Consider the following 21137-nt stretch of genomic DNA (forward strand, 5'->3'; position numbering starts at 1 on the left):
GTGCGGTACATTGTGTCCTGTCAGAGGTGTGCGGTGTGCTGGGTGCCTGATGGGGGTGTGGTACATCGTGTAATGTCAGTGGTGTGCGGTGTGCTGGGTGCCTGATGGGGGTGTGGTACATTGTGTACTGTCAGTGGTGTGCGGTGTGCTGAGTGTCTGATGGGGGTGTGGTACAATGTGTACAGTCAGTGGTGTGCGGTGAGCTGGGTGCCTGATGGGGGTGTGGTACATTGTGTACTGTCAGTGGTGTACGGTGTGCTGGGTGTCTGATGGGGCTGTGGTACATTGTGTACGGTCAGTGGTGTGCGGTGTGCTGGGTGTCTGATTGGGCTGTGGTACTTTGTGTACTGTCAGTGGTGTGCGGTGTGCTGGGTGTCTGATGGGGCTGTGGTACATTGTGTACTGTCAGTGGTGTGCGGTGTGCTGGGTGTCTGATGGGGCTGTGGTACATTGTGTACTGTCAGTGGTGTGCGGTGTGCTGAGTGTCTGATGGGGCTGTGGTACATTGTGTACTGTCAGTGGTGTGCGGTGTGCTGGGTGTCTGATGGGAGTGTGGTACATTGTGTACTGTCAGTGGTGTGTGGTGTGCTGGGTGTCTGATGGGGGTGTGGTACATTGTGTACTGTCAGTGGTGTGCGGTGTGCTGGGTGTCCGATGGGGGTGTGGTACATTGTGTACTGTCAGTGGTGTGCGGTGTGCTGTGTCTGATGGGGGTATGGTACATTGTGTACTGTCAGTGGTGTGCGGTGTGCTGGGTGTCTGATGGGGGTGTGGTACATTGTGTACTGTCAGTGGTGTGCGGTGTGCTGGGTGTCTGATGGGGGTGTGGTACATTGTGTACTGTCAGTGGTGTGCGGTGTACTGAGTGTCTGATGGGGGTGTGGTACATTGTGTACTGTCAGTGGTGTGTGGTGTGCTGGGCTCATGATGGGGGTGTGGTACATTGTGTACTGTCAGTGGTGTGTGGTGTGCTGGGTTCATGATGTGGGTGTGGTACATTGTGTACTGTCAGTGTTGTGCGGTGTGCTGGTTGTCTGATGGGGGTGTGGTACATTGTGTACTGTCAGTGGTGTGCGGTGTGCTGGGTGTCTGATGGGGCTGTGGTACATTGTGTACTGTCAGTGGTGTGCGGTGTGCTGGGTGCCTGATGGGGGTGTGGTACATTGTGTACTGTCAGTGGTGTGTGGTGTGCTGTGTCTGATGGGGGTATGGTACATTGTGTACTGTCAGTGGTGTGCGGTGTGCTGGGTGTCTGATGGGGGTGTGGTACATTGTGTACTGTCAGTGGTGTGCGGTGTGCTGGGTGTCTGATGGGGGTGTGGTACATTGTGTACTGTCAGTGGTGTGCGGTGTGCTGAGTGTCTGATGGGGGTGTGGTACATTGTGTACTGTCAGTGGTGTGTGGTGTGCTGGGCTCATGATGGGGGTGTGGTACATTGTGTACTGTCAGTGGTGTGTGGTGTGCTGGGTTCATGATGTGGGTGTGGTACATTGTGTACTGTCAGTGTTGTGCGGTGTGCTGGTTGTCTGATGGGGGTGTGGTACATTGTGTACTGTCAGTGGTGTGCGGTGTGCTGGGTGTCTGATGGGGCTGTGGTACATTGTGTACTGTCAGTGGTGTGCGGTGTGCTGGGTGCCTGATGGGGGTGTGGTACATTGTGTACTGTCAGTGGTGTTTGGTGTGCTGGGTGTCTAATGGGGGCTGTGGTACATTGTGTACTGTCTGTGGTGTGTGGTGTGCTGGGTGCCTGATGGGGCTGTGGTACATTGTGTACTGTCAGTGGTGTGTGGTGTGCTGGGTGTCTGATGGGGGTGTGGTACATTGTGTACTGTCAGTGGTGTGTGTTGTGCTGGGTGTCTGATGGGGGTGTGGTACATTGTGTACTGTCAGTGGTGTGTGTTGTGCTGGGTGTCTGATGGGTGTGTGGTACATTGTGTACTGTCAGTGGTTTGCTGTTTCCTGAGTGTCTGATGGGGGTGTGGTACATTGTGTACTGTCAGTGGTTTGCTGTTTCCTGAGTGTCTGATGGGGGTGTGGTACATTGTGTACTGTCAGTTGTGTGTGTTGTGCTGGGTGTCTGATGGGGGTGTGGTACATTGTGTACTGTCGGTGGTGTGTGGTGTGCTGGGTGTCTGATTGGGCTGTGGTACATTATGTACTGTCAGTGGTGTGCGGTGTGCTGGGTGTCTGATGGGGCTGTGGTACATTGTGTACTGTCAGTGGTGTGTGGTGAGCTGGGTGTCTGATGGGGGTGTGGTACATTGTGTACTGTCAGTGGTGTGTGGTGTGCTGGGTGTCTGATGGGGGTGTGGTACATTGTGTACTGTCAGTGGTGTGCGGTGTGCTGGGTGCCTGATGGGGGTGTGGTACATTGTGTACTGTCAGTGGTGTGTGGTGTGCTGGGTGTCTAATGGGGGCTGTGGTACATTGTGTACTGTCTGTGGTGTGTGGTGTGCTGGGTGCCTGATGGGGCTGTGGTACATTGTGTACTGTCAGTGGTGTGTGGTGTGCTGGGTGTCTGATGGGGCTGTGGTACATTGTGCACTGTCAGTGGTGTGCTGGGTGTCTGATGGGCTGTGGTACATTGTGTACTGTCAGTGGTGTGCGGTGTGCTGGGTGTCTGATGGGAGTGTGGTACATTGTGTACTGTCAGTGGTGTGCGGTGTGCTGGGTGTCTGATGGGGCTGCGGTACATTGTGTACTGTGAGTGGTGTGCGGTGTGCTGGGTTTCTGATGGGAGTGTGGTACATTGTGTACTGTCAGTGGTGTGCGGTGCGCTGGTTGTCGAATGGGGGTGCGGTACATTGTGTATTGTCAGTGGTGTGCGGTGTGCTGGGTGTCTGATGGGGGTGTGGTACATTGTGTATTGTCAGTGGTGTGAGGTGTGCTGGGTGTCTGATGGGGGTGTGGTACATTGTGTACTGTCAGTGGTGTGCGGTGTGCTGGGTACCTGATGGGACTGTGGTACATTGTGTACTGTCAGTGGACTGCGGTGTGCTGGGTGTCTGATGGGGGTGTGGTACATTGTGTACTGTCAGTGGTGTGCGGTGTGCTGGGTGTCTGATGGGGGTGTGGTACATTGTGTACTGTCAGTGGTGTGCGGTGTGCTGGGTGTCTGATGGGACTGTGGTACATTGTGTACTGTCAGTGGTGTGTGGTGTGCTGGGTGTCTGATGGGGGTGTGGTACATTGTGTACTGTCAGTGGTGTGCGGTGAGCTGGGTGCCTGATGGGGGTGTGGTACATTGTGTACTGTCAGTGGTGTGCGGTGTGCTGTGTGCCTGATGGGGGTGTGGTACATTGTGTACTGTCAGTGGTGTGTGGTATACTGGGTGTCTGATGGGGCTGTGGTACATTGTGTACTGTCAGTGGTATGCGGTGTGCTGGGTGTCGAATGGGGGTGCGGTACATTGTGTCCTGTCAGAGGTGTGCGGTGTGCTGGGTGCCTGATGGGGGTGTGGTACATCGTGTACTGTCAGTGGTGTGCGATGTGCTGTGTATCTGATGTGGGTGTGGTACATTGTGTACTGTCAGTGGTGTGCGGTGTGCTGAGTGTCTGATGGGGGTGTGGTACAATGTGTACAGTCAGTGGTGTGCGGTGAGCTGGGTGCCTGATGGGGGTGTGGTACATTGGGTACTGTCAGTGGTGTACGGTGTGCTGGGTGTCTGATGGGGCTGTGGTACATTGTGTACGGTCAGTGGTGTGCGGTGTGCTGTGTGTCGAATGGGGGTGCGGTACATTGTGTACTGTCAGTGGTGTGCGGTGTGCTGGGTGCCTGATGGGGGTGTGGTACATCGTGTACTGTCAGTGGTGTGTGGTGTTCTGAGTGTCTGATGGGGGTGTGGTACATTGTGTACAGTCAGTGGTGTGTGGTGTGCTGGGTGTCTAATGAGGGTGTGGTACATTGTGTACTGTCAGTGGTGTGCGGTGTGCTGTGTGCCTGATGGGGCTGTGGTACATTGTGTACTGTCAGTGGTGTGCGGTGTGCTGGGTGTCTAATGGGGGTGTGATACATTGTGTACTGTCAGTGGTGTGCGGTGTGCTAGCTGTCTGATGGGGGTGTGGTACATTGTGTACTGTCAGTGGTGTGCGGTGTGCTGGGTGTCTGATGGGGGTGTGGTACATTGTGTACTGTCAGTGGTGTGCGGTGTGCTGTGTGCCTGATGGGGGTGTGGTACATTGTGTACTGTCAGTGGTGTGCGGTGTGCTGGGTGTCGAATGGGGGTGCGGTACATTGTGTCCTGTCAGAGGTGTGCAGTGTGCTGGGTGCCTGATGGAGGTGTGGTACATCGTGTACTGTCAGTGGTGTGCGGTGTGCTGGGTATCTGATGTGGGTGTGGTACATTGTGTACTGTCAGTGGTGTGCGGTGTGCTGAGTGTCTGATGGGGGTGTGGTACAATGTGTACAGTCAGTGGTGTGCGGTGAGCTGGTTGCCTGATGGGGGTGTGGTACATTGTGTACTGTCAGTGGTGTACGGTGTGCTGGGTGTCTGATGGGGCTGTGGTACATTGTGTACGGTCAGTGGTGTGCGGTGTGCTGGGTGTCGAATGGGGGTGCGGTACATTGTGTACTGTCAGTGGTGTGCGGTGTGCTGGGTGCCTGATGGGGGTGTGGTACATCGTGTACTGTCAGTGGTGTGCGGTGTTCTGAGTGTCTGATGGGGGTGTGGTACATTGTGTACAGTCAGTGGTGTGTGGTGTGCTGGGTGCCTGATGGGGCTGTGGTACATTGTGTACTGTCAGTGGTGTGCGGTGTGCTGTGTGCCTGATGGGGCTGTGGTACATTGTGTACTGTCAGTGGTGTGCGGTGTGCTGGGTGTCTAATGGGGGTGTGATACATTGTGTACTGTCAGTGGTGTGCGGTGTGCTAGCTGTCTGATGGGGGTGTGGTACATTGTGTACTGACAGTGGTGTGCAGTGTGCTGGGTGTCTGATGGGGGTGTGGTATATTGTGTACTGTCAGTGGTGTGCGGTGTGCTGGTTGTCTGATGGGGCTGTGGTACATTGTGTACTGTCAGTGGTGTGCGGTGTGCTGGGTGTCTGATGCGGCTGTGGTACATTGTGTACTGTCAGTGGTGTGCGGTGTGCTGGGTGTCTGATGGGGGTGTGGTACATTGTGTACTGTCAGTGGTGTGCGGTGTGCAGGGTGTCTGATGGGGCTGTGGTACATTGTGTACTGTCAGTGGTGTGCGGTGTGCTGGGTGTCTGATGGGGCTGTGGTACTTTGTGTACTGTCAGTGGTGTGCGGTGTGCTGGGTGTCAGATGGGGCTGTGGTACATTGTGTACTGTCAGTGGTGTGCGGTGTGCTGGGTGTCTGATGGGGCTGTGGTACATTGTGTACTGTCAGTGGTGTGCGGTGTGCTGAGTGTCTGATGGGGCTGTGGTACATTGTGTACTGTCAGTGGTGTGCGGTGTGCTGGGTGTCTGATGGGAGTGTGGTACATTGTGTACTGTCAGTGGTGTGTGGTGTGCTGGGTGTCTGATGGGGGTGTGGTACATTGTGTATTGTCAGTGGTGTGCGGTGTGCTGGGTGTCCGATGGGGGTGTGGTACATTGTGTACTGTCAGTGGTGTGTGGTGTGCTGGGAGTCTGATGGGGGTGTGGTACATTGTGTACTGTCAGTGGTGTGCGGTGTGCTGTGTCTGATGGGGGTATGGCACATTGTGTACTGTCAGTGGTGTGCGGTGTGCTGGGTGTCTGATGGGGGTGTGGTACATTGTGTACTGTCAGTGGTGTGCGGTGTGCTGGGTGTCTGATGGGTGTGTGGTACATTGTGTACTGTCAGTGGTGTGCGGTGTGCTGAGTGTCTGATGGGGGTGTGGTACATTGTGTACTGTCAGTGGTGTGTGGTGTGCTGGGCTCATGATGGGGGTGTGGTACATTGTGTACTGTCAGTGGTGTGTGGTGTGCTGGGTTCATGATGTGGGTGTGGTACATTGTGTACTGTCAGTGTTGTGCGGTGTGCTGGTTGTCTGATGGGGGTTTGGTACATTGTGTACTGTCAGTGGTGTGCGGTGTGCTGGGTGTCTGATGGGGCTGTGGTACATTGTGTACTGTCAGTGGTGTGCGGTGTGCTGGGTGCCTGATGGGGGTGTGGTACATTGTGTACTGTCAGTGGTGTGTGGTGTGCTGGGTGTCTAATGGGGGCTGTGGTACATTGTGTACTGTCAGTGGTGTGTGGTGTGCTGGGTGTCTGATGGGGGTGTGGTACATTGTGTACTGTCAGTGGTGTGTGGTGTGCTGGGTGTCTGATGGGGGTGTGGTACATTGTGTACTGTCAGTGGTGTGTGTTGTGCTGGGTGTCTGATGGGGGTGTGGTATATTGTGTACTGTCAGTGGTGTGCTGTTTGCTGAGTGTCTGATGGGGGTGTGGTACATTGTGTACTGTCAGTGGTGTGCGGTGAGCTGGGTGTCTGATGGGGGTGTGGTACATTGTGTACTGTCAGTGGTTTGTGTTGTGCTGGGTGTCTGATGGGGGTGTGGTACATTGTGTACTGTCAGTGGTGTGCTGTTTGCTGAGTGTCTGATGGGGGTGTGGTACATTGTGTACTGTCAGTGGTGTGCGGTGTGCTGGGTGTCTGATGGGGGTGTGGTACATTGTGTACTGTCAGTGGTGTGTGGTGTGCTGGGTGTCTGATTGGGCTGTGGTACATTGTGTACTGTCAGTGGTGTGTGGTGTGCTGGGTGCCTGATGGGGGTGTGGTACATTGTGTACTGTCAGTGGTGTGCGGTGTGCTGGGTGTCTGATGGGGCTGTGGTACATTGTGTACTGTCAGTGGTGTGTGGTGTGCTGGGTGTCTGATGGGGGTGTGGTACATTGTGTACTGTCAGTGGTGTGTGGTGTGCTGGGTGTCTGATGGGGGTGTGGTACATTGTGTACTGTCAGTGGTGTGCGGTGTGCTGGGTGTCTGATGGGGCTGTGGTACATTGTGTACTGTCAGTGGTGTGTGGTGTGCTGGGTGTCTGATGGGGCTGTGGTACATTGTGTACTGTCAGTGGTTTGCGGTGTGCTGTGTCCCTGATGGGGCTGTGGTACATTGTGTACTAGCAGTGGTGTGCGGTGTGCTGGGTATCTGATGGGGGTGAGGTACATTGTGTACTGTCAGTGGTGTGCGGTGTGCTGGGTGTCTGAAGGGGCTGTGGTACATTGTGTACTGTCAGTGGTGTGTGGTGTGCTGGGTGTCTGATGTGGGTGTGGTACATTGTGTACTGTCAGTGGTGTGCGGTGCGCTGGGTGTCTGATGGGGCTGTGGTACATTGTGTACTGTCAGTGGTGTGTGGTGAGCTGGGTGCCTGATGGGGGTGTGGTATATTGTGTACTGTCAGTGGTGTGCGGTGTGCTGGGTGTCTGATGGGGCTGTGGTACATTGTGTACTGTCAGTGGTGTGTGGTGTGCTGGGTGTCTGATGGGGGTGTGGTACATTGTGCACTGTCAGTGGTGTGTGGTGTGCTGGGTACCTGATGGGGGTGTGGTACATTGTGTACTGTCAGTGATGTGCTGTTTGCTGAGTGCCTGATGGGGGTGAGGTACATTGTGTACTGTCAGTGGTGTGTGGTGTGCTGGGTGTCTGATGGGGGTGTGGTACATTGTGTACTGTCAGTGGTGTGCGGTGTGCTGGGTGCCTGATGGGGGTGTGGTACATTGTGTACTGTCAGTGGTGTGTGGTGTGCTGGGTGTCTGATGGGGGTGTGGTACATTGTGTACTGCCAGTGGTGTGCGGTGTGCCGAGTGTCTGATGGGGCTGTGGTACATTGTGTACTGTCAGTGGTGTGTAGTGTGCTGGGTGCCTGATGGGGGTGTGGTTCATTGTGTACTGTCAGTGGTGTGAAGTGTGCTGGGTGCCTGATGGGGGTGTGGTACATTGTGTCCTGTCAGTGCTGTGTGGTGTGCTGGGTGTCTGATGGGGGTGTGGTACATTGTGTACTGTCAGTGGTGTGTGGTGTGCTGGGTGCCTGATGGGTGTGTGGTACATTGTGTACTGTCAGTGGTGTGTGGTGTGCTGGGTGTCTGATGGGCTGTGGTACATTGTGTACTGTCAGTGGTGTGCGGTGTGCTGGGTGTCTGATGGGGGTGTGGTACATTGGGTACTGTCAGTGGTGTGTGGTGTGCTGTGTGCCTGATGGGGGTGTGGTACATTGTGTACTGTCAGTGGTGTGCGGTGTGCTGGGTGCCTGATGGGGGTGTGGTTCATTGTGTACTGTCAGTGGTGTGAAGTGTGCTGGGTGCCTGATGGGGGTGTGGTACATTGTGTACTGTCAGGATGGTATGTTGCCTCCCTGGTGCCAGGGTCCAGGATGTCTCCGAACGGGTAGAGGGAATCCTGAAGGGGGAGGGCAAACAGGCAGAGGTCGTTGTACATATTGGTACTAACGACATAGGCAGGAAGGGGCATGAGGTCCTGCAGCAGGAGTTCAGGGAGCTAGGCAGAATGTTAAAAGACAGGACCTCGAGGGTTGTAATCTCTGGATTACTCCCTGTGCCACGTGCCAGTGAGGCTAGAAATAGGAAGATAGAGCAGACAAACACGTGGCTAAACAGCTGGTGTAGGAGGGAGGGTTTCCGTTATCTGGACCACTGGGAGCTCTTCCGGGGCAGGTGTGACCTGTATAAGATGGACGGGTTGCATCTAAACCGGAGAAGCATAAATATCCTGGCCGCGAGGTTTGCTAGTGTCACACGGGAGGGTTTAAACTAGTATGGCGGGGGGGTGGGCACGGGAGCAATAGGTCAGAAGGTGAGAGCATTGAGGGAGAACTGGGGAATAGGGACAGTGTGGCTCTGAGGCAGAGCAGACGGGGAGAAGTTGCTGAACACAGCGGGTCTGGTGGCCTGAAGTGCATATGTTTTAATGCAAGGAGCATTACGGGTAAGGCAGATGAACTTAGAGCTTGGATTACTACTTGGAACTATGATGTTGTTGCCATTACAGAGACCTGGTTGAGGGAAGGGCAGGATTGGCAGCTAAACGTTCAAGGATTTAGATGTTTCAGGCGGGATAGAGGGGGATGTAAAAGGGGAGGCGGAGTTGCGCTACTTGTTCGGGAGAATATCACAGCTATACAGCGAGAGGACACCTCAGAGGGCAGTGAGGCTATATGGGTAGAGATCAGGAATAAGAAGGGTGCAGTCACAATGTTGGGGGTTTACTACAGGCCTCCCAACAGCCAGCGGGAGATAGAGGAGCAGATAGGTAGACAGATTTTGGAAAAGAGTAAAAACAACAGGGTTGTGGTGATGGGAGACTTCAACTTCCCCAATATTGACTGGGACTCACTTAGTGCCAGGGGCTTAGACGGGGCAGAGTTTGTAAGGAGCATCCAGGAGGGCTTCTTAAAACAATATGTAAACAGTCCAACTAGGGAAGGGGCGGTACTGGACCTGGTATTGGGGAATGAGCCCGGCCAGGTGGTAGATGTTTCAGTAGGGGAGCATTTCGGTAACAGTGACCACAATTCAGTAAGTTTTAAAGTACTGGTGGACAAGGATAAGAGTGGTCCGAGGTTGAATGTGCTAAATTGGGGGAAGGCTAATTATAACAATATTAGGCGGGAACTGAAGAACATAGATTGGGGGCGGATGTTTGAGGGCAAATCAACATCTGACATGTGGGAGGCTTTCAAGTGTCAGTTGAAAGGAATATAGGACAGGCATGTTCCTGTGAGGAAGAAAGATAAATACGGCAATTTTCGGGAACCTTGGATGACGAGTGATATTGTAGGTCTCGTCAAAAAGAAAAAGGAGGCATTTGTCAGGGCTAAAAGGGTGGGAACAGATGAAGCCTGTGTGGCATATAAGGAAAGTAGGAAGGAACTTAAGCAAGGAGTCAGGAGGGCTAGAAGGGGTCATGAAAAGTCATTGGCAAATAGGGTTAAGGAAAATCCCAAGGCTTTTTACACGTACATAAAAAGCAAGAGGGTAGCCAGGGAAAGGGTTAGCCCACTGAAGGATAGGCAAGGGAATCTATGTGTGGAGCCAGAGGAAATGGGCGAGGTACTAAATGAATACTTTGCATCAGTATTCACCAAAGAGAGGGAATTGGTAGATGTTGAGTCTGGAGAAGGGGGTGTAGATAGCCTGGGTCACATTGTGATCCAAAAAGACGAGGTGTTGGGTGTCTTAAAAAATATTAAGGTAGATAAGTCCCCAGGGCCGGATGGGATCTACCCCAGAATACTGAAGGAGGCTGGAGAGGAAATTGCTGAGGCCTTGACAGAAATCTTTGGATCCTCGCTGTCTTCAGGGGATGTCCCGGAGGACTGGAGAATAGCCAATGTTGTTCCTCTGTTTAAGAAGGGTGGCAGGGATAATCCCGGGAACTACAGGCCGGTGAGCCTTACTTCAGTGGTAGGGAAATTACTGGAGAGAATTCTTCGAGACAGGATCTACTCCCATTTGGAAGCAAATGGACGTATTAGTGAGAGGCAGCACGGTTTTGTGAAGGGGAGGTCGTGTCTCACTAACTTGATAGAGTTTTTCGAGGAGGTCACTAAGATGATTGATGCAGGTAGGGCAGTAGATGTTGTCTATATGGACTTCAGTAAGGCCTTTGACAAGGTCCCTCATGGTAGACTAGTACAAAAGGTGAAGTCACACGGGATCAGGGGTGAACTGGCAAGGTGGATACAGAACTGGCTAGGCCATAGAAGGCAGAGGGTAGCAATGGAGGGATGCTTTTCTAATTGGAGGGCTGTGACCAGTGGTGTTCCACAGGGATCAGTGCTGGGACCTTTGCTCTTTGTAGTATATATAAATGATTTGGAGGAAAATGTAACTGGTCTGATTAGTAAGTTTGCAGACGACACAAAGGTTGGTGGAATTGCGGATAGCGATGAGGACTGTCTGAGGATACAGCAGGATTTAGATTGTCTGGAGACTTGGGCGGAGAGATGGCAGATGGAGTTTAACCTGGACAAATGTGAGGTAATGCATTTTGGAAGGGCTAATGCAGGTAGGGAATATACAGTGAATGGTAGAACCCTCAAGAGTATTGAAAGTCAAAGAGATCTAGGAGTACAGGTCCACAGATCACTGAAAGGGGCTACACAGGTGGAGAAGGTAGTCAAGAAGGCATACGGCATGCTTGCCTTCATTGGCCGGGGCATTGAGTATAAGAATTGGCAAGTCATGTTGCAGCTGTATAGAACCTTAGTTAGGCCACACTTGGAGTATAGTGTTCAATTCTGGTCGCCACACTACCAGAAGGATGTGGAGGCTTTAGAGAGGGTGCAGAAGAGATTTACCAGAATGTTGCCTGGTATGGAGGGCATAAGCTATGAGGAGCGATTGAATAAACTCGGTTTGATCTCACTGGAACTAAGGAGGTTGAGGGGCGACCTGATAGAGGTATACAAAATTATGAGGGGCATAGACAGAATGGATAGTCAGAGGCTTTCCCCAGGGTAGAGGGGTCAATTACTAGGGGGCATAGGTTTAAGGTGAGAGGGGCAAAGTTTAGAGTAGATGTACGAGGCAAGTTTTTTACGCAGAGGGTAGTGGGTGCCTGGAACTCACTACCGGAGGAGGTAGTGGAAGCAGGGACGATAGGGACATTTAAGGGGCATCTTGACAAATATATGAATAGGATGGGAATAGAAGGATACTGACCGAGGAGGTGTAGAAGATTGTAGTTTAGTCGGGCAGTATGGTCGGCACAGGCTTGGAGGGCCGAAGGGCCTGATCCTGTGCTGTACATTTCTTTGTTCTTTGTGTGCTGGGTGCCTGATGGGGGTGTGGTTCATTGTGTACTGTCAGTGGTGTGAAGTGTGCTGGGTGCCTGATGGGGGTGTGGTACATTGTGTACTGTCAGTGGTGTGTGGTGTGCTGGGTGCCTGATGGGGGTGTGGTACATTGTGTACTGTCAGTGGTGTGTGGTGTGCTGGGTGTCTGATGTGGGTGTGGTACATTGTGTACTGTCAGTGGTGTGTGGTGTGCTGGGTGTCTGATGGGGCTGTGGTACATTGTGTACTGTCAGTGGTGTGTGGTGTGCTGGGTGTCTGATGGGGGTGTGGTACATTGTGTACTGTCAGTGGTGTGTGGTGTGCTGGGTGCCTGATGGGGGTGTGGTTCATTGTGTACTGTCAGTGGTGTGTGGTGTGCCGGGTGCCTGATGGGGGTGTGGTTCATTGTGTACTGTCAGTGGTTTGACGTGTGCTGGGTGCCTGATGGGGGTGTGGTACATTGTGTACTGTCAGTGGTGTGTGGTGTGCTGGGTGCCTGATGGGGGTGTGGTACATTGTGTACTGTCAGTGGTGTGTGGTGTGCTGGGTGTCTGATGGGCGTGTGGTACATTGTGTACTGTCAGTGGTGTGCGGTGTGCTGGGTGTCTGATGGGGCTGTGGTACATTGTGTGCTGTCAGTGGTGTGTGGTGTGCTGGGTGTCTGATGGGCTGTGGTACATTGTGTAATGTCAGTGGTGTGCGGTGTGCTGGGTGCCTGATGGGGGTGTGGTACATTGTGTACTGTCAGTGGTGTGTGGTGTGCTGGGTGTCTGATGGGGGTGTGGTACATTGTGTACTGTCAGTGGTGTGCGGTGTGCTGGGTGCCTGATGGGGGTGTGGTGCATTGTGTACTGTCAGTGGTGTGTGGTGTGCTGGGTGTCTGATGGGGGTGTGGTACATTGTGTACTGTCAGTGGTGTGCGGTGTGCTGGGTGTCAGATGGGGGTGTGGTACATTGTGTGCTGTCAGTGGTGTGCGGTGTGCTGGGTGTCTGATGGGACTGTGGTAAATTGTGTACTGTCAGTGGTGTGTGGTGTGCTGGGTGTCTGATGGGGGTGTGGTACATTGTGTACTGTCAGTGGTGTGCTGGGTGCCTGATGGGGGTGTGGTACATTGTGTACTGTCAGTGGTGTGCGGTGTGCTGGGTGTCTGATGGGGGTGTGGTACATTGTGTACTGTCAGTGGTGTGCGGTGTGCTGGGTGTCTGATGGGACTGTGGTACATTGTGTACTGTCAGTGGTGTGTGGTGTGCTGGGTGTCTGATGGGGGTGTGGTACATTGTGTACTGTCAGTGGTGTGCGGTGAGCTGGGTGCCTGATGGGGGTGTGGTACATTGTGTACTGTCAGTGGTGTGCGGTGTGCTGGGTGCCTGATGGGACTGTGGTACATTGTGTACTGTCAGTGGTGTGCGGTGTGCTGGGTGTCTGATGGGGGTGTGGTACATTGTGTACTGTCAGTGGTGTGTGGTGTGCTGGGTGCCTGATGGGGCTGTGGTACATTGTGTACTGTCAGTGGTGTGTGGTGTGCTGGGTGTCTGATGGGGCTGTGGTACATTGTGTACTGTCAGTGGTGTGCGGTGTGCTGGCTGTCGAATGGGGGTGCGGTACATTGTGTACTGTCAGTGGTGTGCGGTGTGCTGAGTGTCTGATGGGGGTGTGGTACATTGTGTACTGTCAGTGGTGTGTGGTGTGCTGGGTGTCTGATGGGGCTGTGGTACATTGTGTACTGTCAGTGGTGTGCGGTGTGCTGGGTGTCGAATGGGGGTGCGGTACATTGTGTACTGTCAGTGGTGTGCGGTGTGCTGAGTGCCTGATGGGGGTGTGGTACATTGTGTACTGTCAGTGGTGTACGGTGTGCTGGGTGTCTGATGGGGCTGTGGTACATTGTGTACTATCAGTGGTGTGCGGTGTGCTGTGGGTCTGATGCGGGTGTGGTACATTGTGTACTATCAGTGGTGTGCGGTGTGCTGGGTGTCTGATGGGGGTGTGGTACATTGTGTACAGTCAGTGGTGTGCGGTGAGCTGGGTGCCTGATGGGGGTGTGGTACATTGTGTACTGTCAGTGGTGTACGGTGTGCTGGGTGTCTGATGGGGCTCTGGTACATTGTGTACTGTCAGTGGTGTGCAGTGTGCTGGGTGTCGAATGGGGGTGCGGTACATTGTGTACTGTCAGTGGTGTGCGGTGTGCTGGGTGTCTAATGGGGGTGTGATACATTGTGTACTGTCAGTGGTGTGCGGTGTGCAAGCTGTCTGATGGGGGTGTGGTACATTGTGTACTGACAGTGGTGTGCAGTGTGCTGGGTGTCTGATGGGGGTGTGGTACATTGTGTACTGTCAGTGGTGTGCGGTGTGCTGGGTGTCTGATGGGGCTGTGGTACATAGTGTACTGTCAGTGGTGTGCGGTGTGCTGGGTGTCTGATGGGGGTGTGGTACATTGTGTACTGTCAGTGGTGTGCGGTGTGCTGGGTGTCTGATGGGACTGTGGTACATTGTGTACTGTCAGTGGTGTGCGGTGTGCTGGGTGACTGATGGGGGTGTGGTACATTGTGTACTGTCAGTGGTGTGCGGTGTGCTGGGTGTCTGATGGGGGTGGGGTACATTGTGTACTGTCAGTGGTGTGTGGTGTGCTGTGTGCCTGATGGGGGTGTGGTACATTGTGTACTGTCAGTGGTGTGCGGTGTGCTGGGTGTCTGATGGGGGTGAGGTACATTGTGTACTGTCAGTGGTGTGCGGTGTGCTGGGTGTCTGATGGGGGTGTGGTACATTGTGTACTGTCAGTGGTGTGCGGTGTGCTGGGTGTCTGATGGGACTGTGGTACATTGTGTACTGTCAGTGGTGTGTGGTGTGCTGGGTGTCTGATGGGGGTGTGGTACATTGTGTACTGTCAGTGGTGTGCGGTGAGCTGGGTGCCTGATGGGGGTGTGGTACATTGTGTACTGTCAGTGGTGTGCGGTGTGCTGGGTGCCTGATGGGACTGTGGTACATTGTGTACTGTCAGTGGTGTGCGGTGAGCTGGGTGCCTGATGGGGCTGTGGTACATTGTGTACTGTCAGTGGTGTGTGGTGTGCTGGGTGTCTGATGGGGCTGTGGTACATTGTGTACTGTCAGTGGTGTGCGGTGTGCTGGGTGTCGAATGGGGGTGCGGTACATTGTGTACTGTCAGTGGTGTGCGGTGTGCTGAGTGTCTGATGGGGGTGTGGTACATTGTGTACAGTCAGTGGTGTGCGGTGAGCTGGGTGCCTGATGGGGGTGTGGTACATTGTGTACTGTCAGTGGTGTACGGTGTGCTGGGTGTCTGATGGGGCTGTGGTACATTGTGTACTGTCAGTGGTATGCGGTGTGCTGGGTGTCGAATGGGGGTGCGGTACATTGTGTACTGTCAGTGGTGTGTGGTGTGCTGGGTGCCTGATGGGGGTGTGGTACATCGTGTACTGTCAGTGGTGTGCGGTGTTCTGAGTGTCTGATGGGGGTGTGGTACATTGTGTACAGTCAGTGGTGTGTGGTGTGCTGGGTGTCTAATGGGGGTGTGGTACATTGTGTACTGTCAGTGGTGTGCGGTGTGCTGTGTGCCTGATGGGGGGTGTGGTACATTGTGTACTGTCAGTGGTGTGTGGTGTGCTGGGTGCCTAATGGGGGTGTGGTACATTGTGTACTGTCAGTGGTGTGCGGTGTGCTGTGTGCCTTAATGGGGGTGTGGTACATTGTGTAATGTCAGTGGTGTGCAGTGTGCTGGGAGTCTGATGGGGGTGTGGTACATTGTGTACTGTCAGTGGTGTGCGGTGTGCTGGGTGTCTAATGGGGGTGTGATACATTGTGTACTGTCAGTGGTGTGCGGTGTGCAAGCTGTCTGATGGGGGTGTGGTACATTGTGTACTGACAGTGGTGTGCAGTGTGCTGGGTGTCTGATGGGGGTGTGGTACATTGTGTACTGTCAGTGGTGTGCGGTGTGCTGGGTGTCTGATGGGGCTGTGGTACATTGTGTACTGTCAGTGGTGTGCGGTGTGCTGGGTGTCTGATGGGGCTGTGGTACATTGTGTACTGTCAGTGGTGTGCGGTGTGCTGGGTGTCTGATGGGGGTGTGGTACATTGTGTACTGTCAGTGGTGTGCGGTGTGCTGGGTGTCTGATGGGGCTGTGGTACATTGTGTACTGTCAGTGGTGTGCGGTGTGCTGGATGTCTGACGGGGCTGAGGTACTTTGTGTACTGTCAGTGGTGTGTGGTGTGCTGGGTGTCTGATGGGGCTGTGGTACATTGTGAACTGTCAGTGGTGTGCGGTGTGCTGGGTGTCTGATGGGGCTGTGGTACATTGTGTACTGTCAGTGGTGTGCGGTGTGCTGGGTGTCTGATGGGGGGTGTGGTACATTGTGTACTGTCAGTGGTGCGCGGTGTGCTGGGTGTCTGATGGGGCTGTGGTACATTGTATACTGTCAGTGGTGTGCGGTGTGCTGGGTGTCTGATGTGGGTGTGGTACATTGTGTACTGTCAGTGGTGTGCGGTGTGCTGAGTGAATGATGGGGCTGTGGTACATTGTGTACTGTCAGTGGTGTGTGGTGTGCTGGGTGTCTGATGGGGGTGTGGTACATTTTGTACTGTCAGTGGTGTGTGGTGTGCTGGGTGCCTGATGGGGGTGTGGTACATTGTGTACTGTCAGTGGTGTGCGGTGTGCTGGGTGCCTGAATGGGGTGTGGTACATTGTGTACTTTCAGTGGTGTGTGGTGTGCTGGGTGTCTGATGGGGGTGTGGTACATTGTGTACTGTCAGTGGTGTGCGTTGTGCTGGGTGTCTGATGTGGGTGTGGTACATTGTGTACTGTCAGTGGTGTGTGGTGTGCTGGGTGACTGATGGGGGTGTGGTACATTGTGTACTGTCAGTGGTGTGCCGTGTGCTGTGTGACTGATGGGGGTGTGGTACATTGTGTACTGTCAGTGGTGTGCGGTGTGCTGGGTGTCTGATGGGGGTGTGGTACATTGTGTACTGTCAGTGGTGTGTGGTGTGCTGGGTGTCTGATGGGGGTGTGGTACATTGTGTACTGTCAGTGGTGTGAAGTGTGCTGGGTGCCTGATGGGGGTGTGGTACATTGTGTACTGTCAGTGGTGTGTGGTGTGCTGGGTGCCTGATGGGGGTGTGGTTCATTGTGTACTGTCAGTGGTGTGAAGTGTGCTGGGTGCCTGATGAGGGTGTGGTACATTGTGTAATGTCAGTGGTGTGCGGTGTGCTGGGTGTCGGATGGGGCTGTGGTACATTGTGTACTGGCAGTGGTGTGTGGTGTGCTGGGTGCCTGATGGGGGTGTGGTACATTGTGTACTGTCAGTGGTGTGTGGTGTGCTGTGTGTCTGATGTGGGTGTGGTACATTGTGTACTGGCAGTGGTGTGTGGTGTGCTGGGTGTCTGATGGGGTTGTGGTACATTGTGTACTGTCAGTGGTGTGTGGTGTGCTGGGTGCCTGATGGGGGTGTGGTACATTGTGTACTGTCAGTGGTGTGCGGTGTGCTGGGTGCCTGAATGGGGTGTGGTACATTGTGTACTGTCAGTGGTGTGTGGTGTGCTGGGTGCCTGATCGGGCTGTGGTACATTGTGTACTGTCAGTGGTGTGCGGTGTGCTGGGTGTCTGATGGGGCTGTGGTACATTGTGTACTGTCAGTGGTGTGCGGTGTGCTGGGTGTCTGATGGGGGGTGTGGTACATTGTGTACTGTCAGTGGTGCGCGGTGTGCTGGGTGTCTGATGGGGCTGTGGTACATTGTATACTGTCAGTGGTGTGCGGTGTGCTGGGTGTCTGATGTGGGTGTGGTACATTGTGTACTGTCAGTGGTGTGCGGTGTGCTGAGTGAATGATGGGGCTGTGGTACATTGTGTACTGTCAGTGGTGTGTGGTGTGCTGGGTGTCTGATGGGGGTGTGGTACATTGTGTACTGTCAGTGGTGTCTGGTGTGCTGGGTGCCTGATGGGGGTGTGGTACATTGTGTACTGTCAGTGGTGTGCGGTGTGCTGGGTGCCTGAATGGGGTGTGGTACATTGTGTACTGTCAGTGGTGTGTGGTGTGCTGGGTGTCTGATGGGGGTGTGGTACATTGTGTACTGTCAGTGGTGTGCGTTGTGCTGGGTATCTGATGTGGGTGTGGTACATTGTGTACTGTCAGTGGTGTGTGGTGTGCTGGGTGACTGATGGGGGTGTGGTACATTGTGTACTGTCAGTGGTGTGCCGTGTGCTGTGTGACTGATGGGGGTGTGGTACATTGTGTACTGTCAGTGGTGTGCGGTGTGCTGGGTGTCTGATGGGGGTGTGGTACATTGTGTACTGTCAGTGGTGTGTGGTGTGCTGGGTGTCTGATGGGGGTGTGGTACATTGTGTACTGTCAGTGGTGTGAAGTGTGCTGGGTGCCTGATGGGGGTGTGGTACACTGTGTACTGTCAGTGGTGTGTGGTGTGCTGGGTGCCTGATGGGGGTGTGGTTCATTGTGTACTGTCAGTGGTGTGAAGTGTGCTGGGTGCCTGATGAGGGTGTGGTACATTGTGTAATGTCAGTGGTGTGCGGTGTGCTGGGTGTCGGATGGGGCTGTTGTACATTGTGTACTGGCAGTGGGGTGTGGTGTGCTGGGTGCCCGATGGGGGTGTGGTACATTGTGTACTGTCAGTGGTGTGTGGTGTGCTGGGTGTCTGATGTGGGTGTGGTACATTGTGTACTGGCAGTGGTGTGTGGTGTGCTGGGTGTCAGATGGGGGTGTGGTACATTGTGTACTGTCAGTGGTGTGTGGTGTGCTGGGTGCCTGATGGGGGTGTGGTACATTGTGTACTGTCAGTGGTGTGCGGTGTGCTGGGTGCCTGAATGGGGTGTGGTACATTGTGTACTGTCAGTGGTGTGTGGTGTGCTGGGTGTCTGATGGGGGTGTGGTACATTGTGTACTGTCAGTGGTGTGCCGTGTGCTGTATGACTGATGGGGGTGTGGTACATTGTGTACTGTCAGTGGTGTGCCGTGTGCTGTATGACTGATGGGGGTGTGGTACATTGTGTACTGTCAGTGGTGTGCGGTGTGCTGGGTGTCTGATGGGGGTGTGGTACATTGTGTACTGTCAGTGGTGTGTGGTGTGCTGGGTGTCTGATGGGGGTGTGGTACATTGTGTACTGTCAGTGGTGTGCCGTGTGCTGTGTGACTGATGGGGGTGTGGTACATTGTGTACTGTCAGTGGTGTGCGGTGTGCTGGGTGTCTGATGGGGGTGTGGTACATTGTGTACTGTCAGTGGTGTGTGGTGTGCTGGCTGTCTGATGGGGGTGTGGTACATTGTGTACTGTCAGTGGTGTGAAGTGTGCTGGGTGCCTGATGGGGGTGTGGTACACTGTGTACTGTCAGTGGTGTGTGGTGTGCTGGGTGCCTGATGGGGGTGTGGTTCATTGTGTACTGTCAGTGGTGTGAAGTGTGCTGGGTGCCTGATGAGGGTGTGGTACATTGTGTAATGTCAGTGGTGTGCGGTGTGCTGGGTGTCGGATGGGGCTGTTGTACATTGTGTACTGGCAGTGGGGTGTGGTGTGCTGGGTGCCCGATGGGGGTGTGGTACATTGTGTACTGTCAGTGGTGTGTGGTGTGCTGGGTGTCTGATGTGGGTGTGGTACATTGTGTACTGGCAGTGGTGTGTGGTGTGCTGGGTGTCAGATGGGGGTGTGGTACATTGTGTACTGTCAGTGGTGTGTGGTGTGCTGGGTGCCTGATGGGGGTGTGGTACATTGTGTACTGTCAGTGGTGTGCGGTGTGCTGGGTGCCTGAATGGGGTGTGGTACATTGTGTACTGTCAGTGGTGTGTGGTGTGCTGGGTGTCTGATGGGGGTGTGGTACATTGTGTACTGTCAGTGGTGTGCCGTGTGCTGTATGACTGATGGGGGTGTGGTACATTGTGTACTGTCAGTGGTGTGCCGTGTGCTGTATGACTGATGGGGGTGTGGTACATTGTGTACTGTCAGTGGTGTGCGGTGTGCTGGGTGTCTGATGGGGGTGTGGTACATTGTGTACTGTCAGTGGTGTGTGGTGTGCTGGGTGTCTGATGGGGGTGTGGTACATTGTGTACTGTCAGTGGTGTGAAGTGTGCTGGGTGCCTGATGGGGGTGTGGTACATTGTGTACTGTCAGTGGTGTGTGGTGTGCTGGGTGCCTGATGGGGGTGTGGTTCATTGTGTACTGTCAGTGGTGTGAAGTGTGCTGGGTGCCTGATCGGGGTGTGGTACATTGTGTACTGTCAGTGGTGTGTGGTGTGCTGGGTGTCTGATGGGGGTGTGGTACATTGTGTACTGTCAGTGGTGTGTGGTGTGCTGGGTGTCTGATGGGCTGTGGTACATTGTGTACTGTCAGTGGTGTGCGGTGTGCTGGGTGCCTGATGGGGGTGTGGGACATTGTGTACTGTCAGTGGTGTGTGGTGTGCTGGGTGTCTGATGGGGGTGTGGTACATTGTGTACTGTCAGTGGTGTGAAGTGTGCTGGGTGCCTGATGGGGGTGTGGTACACTGTGTACTGTCAGTGGTTTGTGGTGTGCTGGGTGCCTGATGGGGGTGTGGTTCATTGTGTACTGTCAGTGGTGTGAAGTGTGCTGGGTGCCTGATGAGGGTGTGGTACATTGTGTAATGTCAGTGGTGTGCGGTGTGCTGGGTGTCGGATGGGGCTGTTGTACATTGTGTACTGGCAGTGGGGTGTGGTGTGCTGGGTGCCCGATGGGGGTGTGGTACATTGTGTACTGTCAGTGGTGTGTGGTGTGCTGGGTGTCTGATGTGGGTGTGGTACATTGTGTACTGGCAGTGGTGTGTGGTGTGCTGGGTGTCAGATGGGGGTGTGGTACATTGTGTACTGTCAGTGGTGTGTGGTGTGCTGGGTGCCTGATGGGGGTGTGGTACATTGTGTACTGTCAGTGGTGTGCGGTGTGCTGGGTGCCTGAATGGGGTGTGGTACATTGTGTACTGTCAGTGGTGTGTGGTGTGCTGGGTGTCTGATGGGGGTGTGGTACATTGTGTACTGTCAGTGGTGTGCCGTGTGCTGTATGACTGATGGGGGTGTGGTACATTGTGTACTGTCAGTGGTGTGCCGTGTGCTGTATGACTGATGGGGGTGTGGTACATTGTGTACTGTCAGTGGTGTGCGGTGTGCTGGGTGTCTGATGGGGGTGTGGTACATTGTGTACTGTCAGTGGTGTGTGGTGTGCTGGGTGTCTGATGGGGGTGTGGTACATTGTGTACTGTCAGTGGTGTGAAGTGTGCTGGGTGACTGATGGGGGTGTGGTACATTGTGTACTGTCAGTGGTGTGTGGTGTGCTGGGTGCCTGATGGGGGTGTGGTACATTGTGTACTGTCAGTGGTGTGAAGTGTGCTGGGTGCCTGATCGGGGTGTGGTACATTGTGTACTGTCAGTGGTGTGCGGTCTGCTGGGTGTCTGATTGGAGGTGTGG

The sequence above is a fragment of the Scyliorhinus torazame genome, chromosome 5 (assembly GCF_047496885.1).
Source record: "Scyliorhinus torazame isolate Kashiwa2021f chromosome 5, sScyTor2.1, whole genome shotgun sequence".
NCBI classification, from domain to species: domain Eukaryota; kingdom Metazoa; phylum Chordata; class Chondrichthyes; order Carcharhiniformes; family Scyliorhinidae; genus Scyliorhinus; species Scyliorhinus torazame.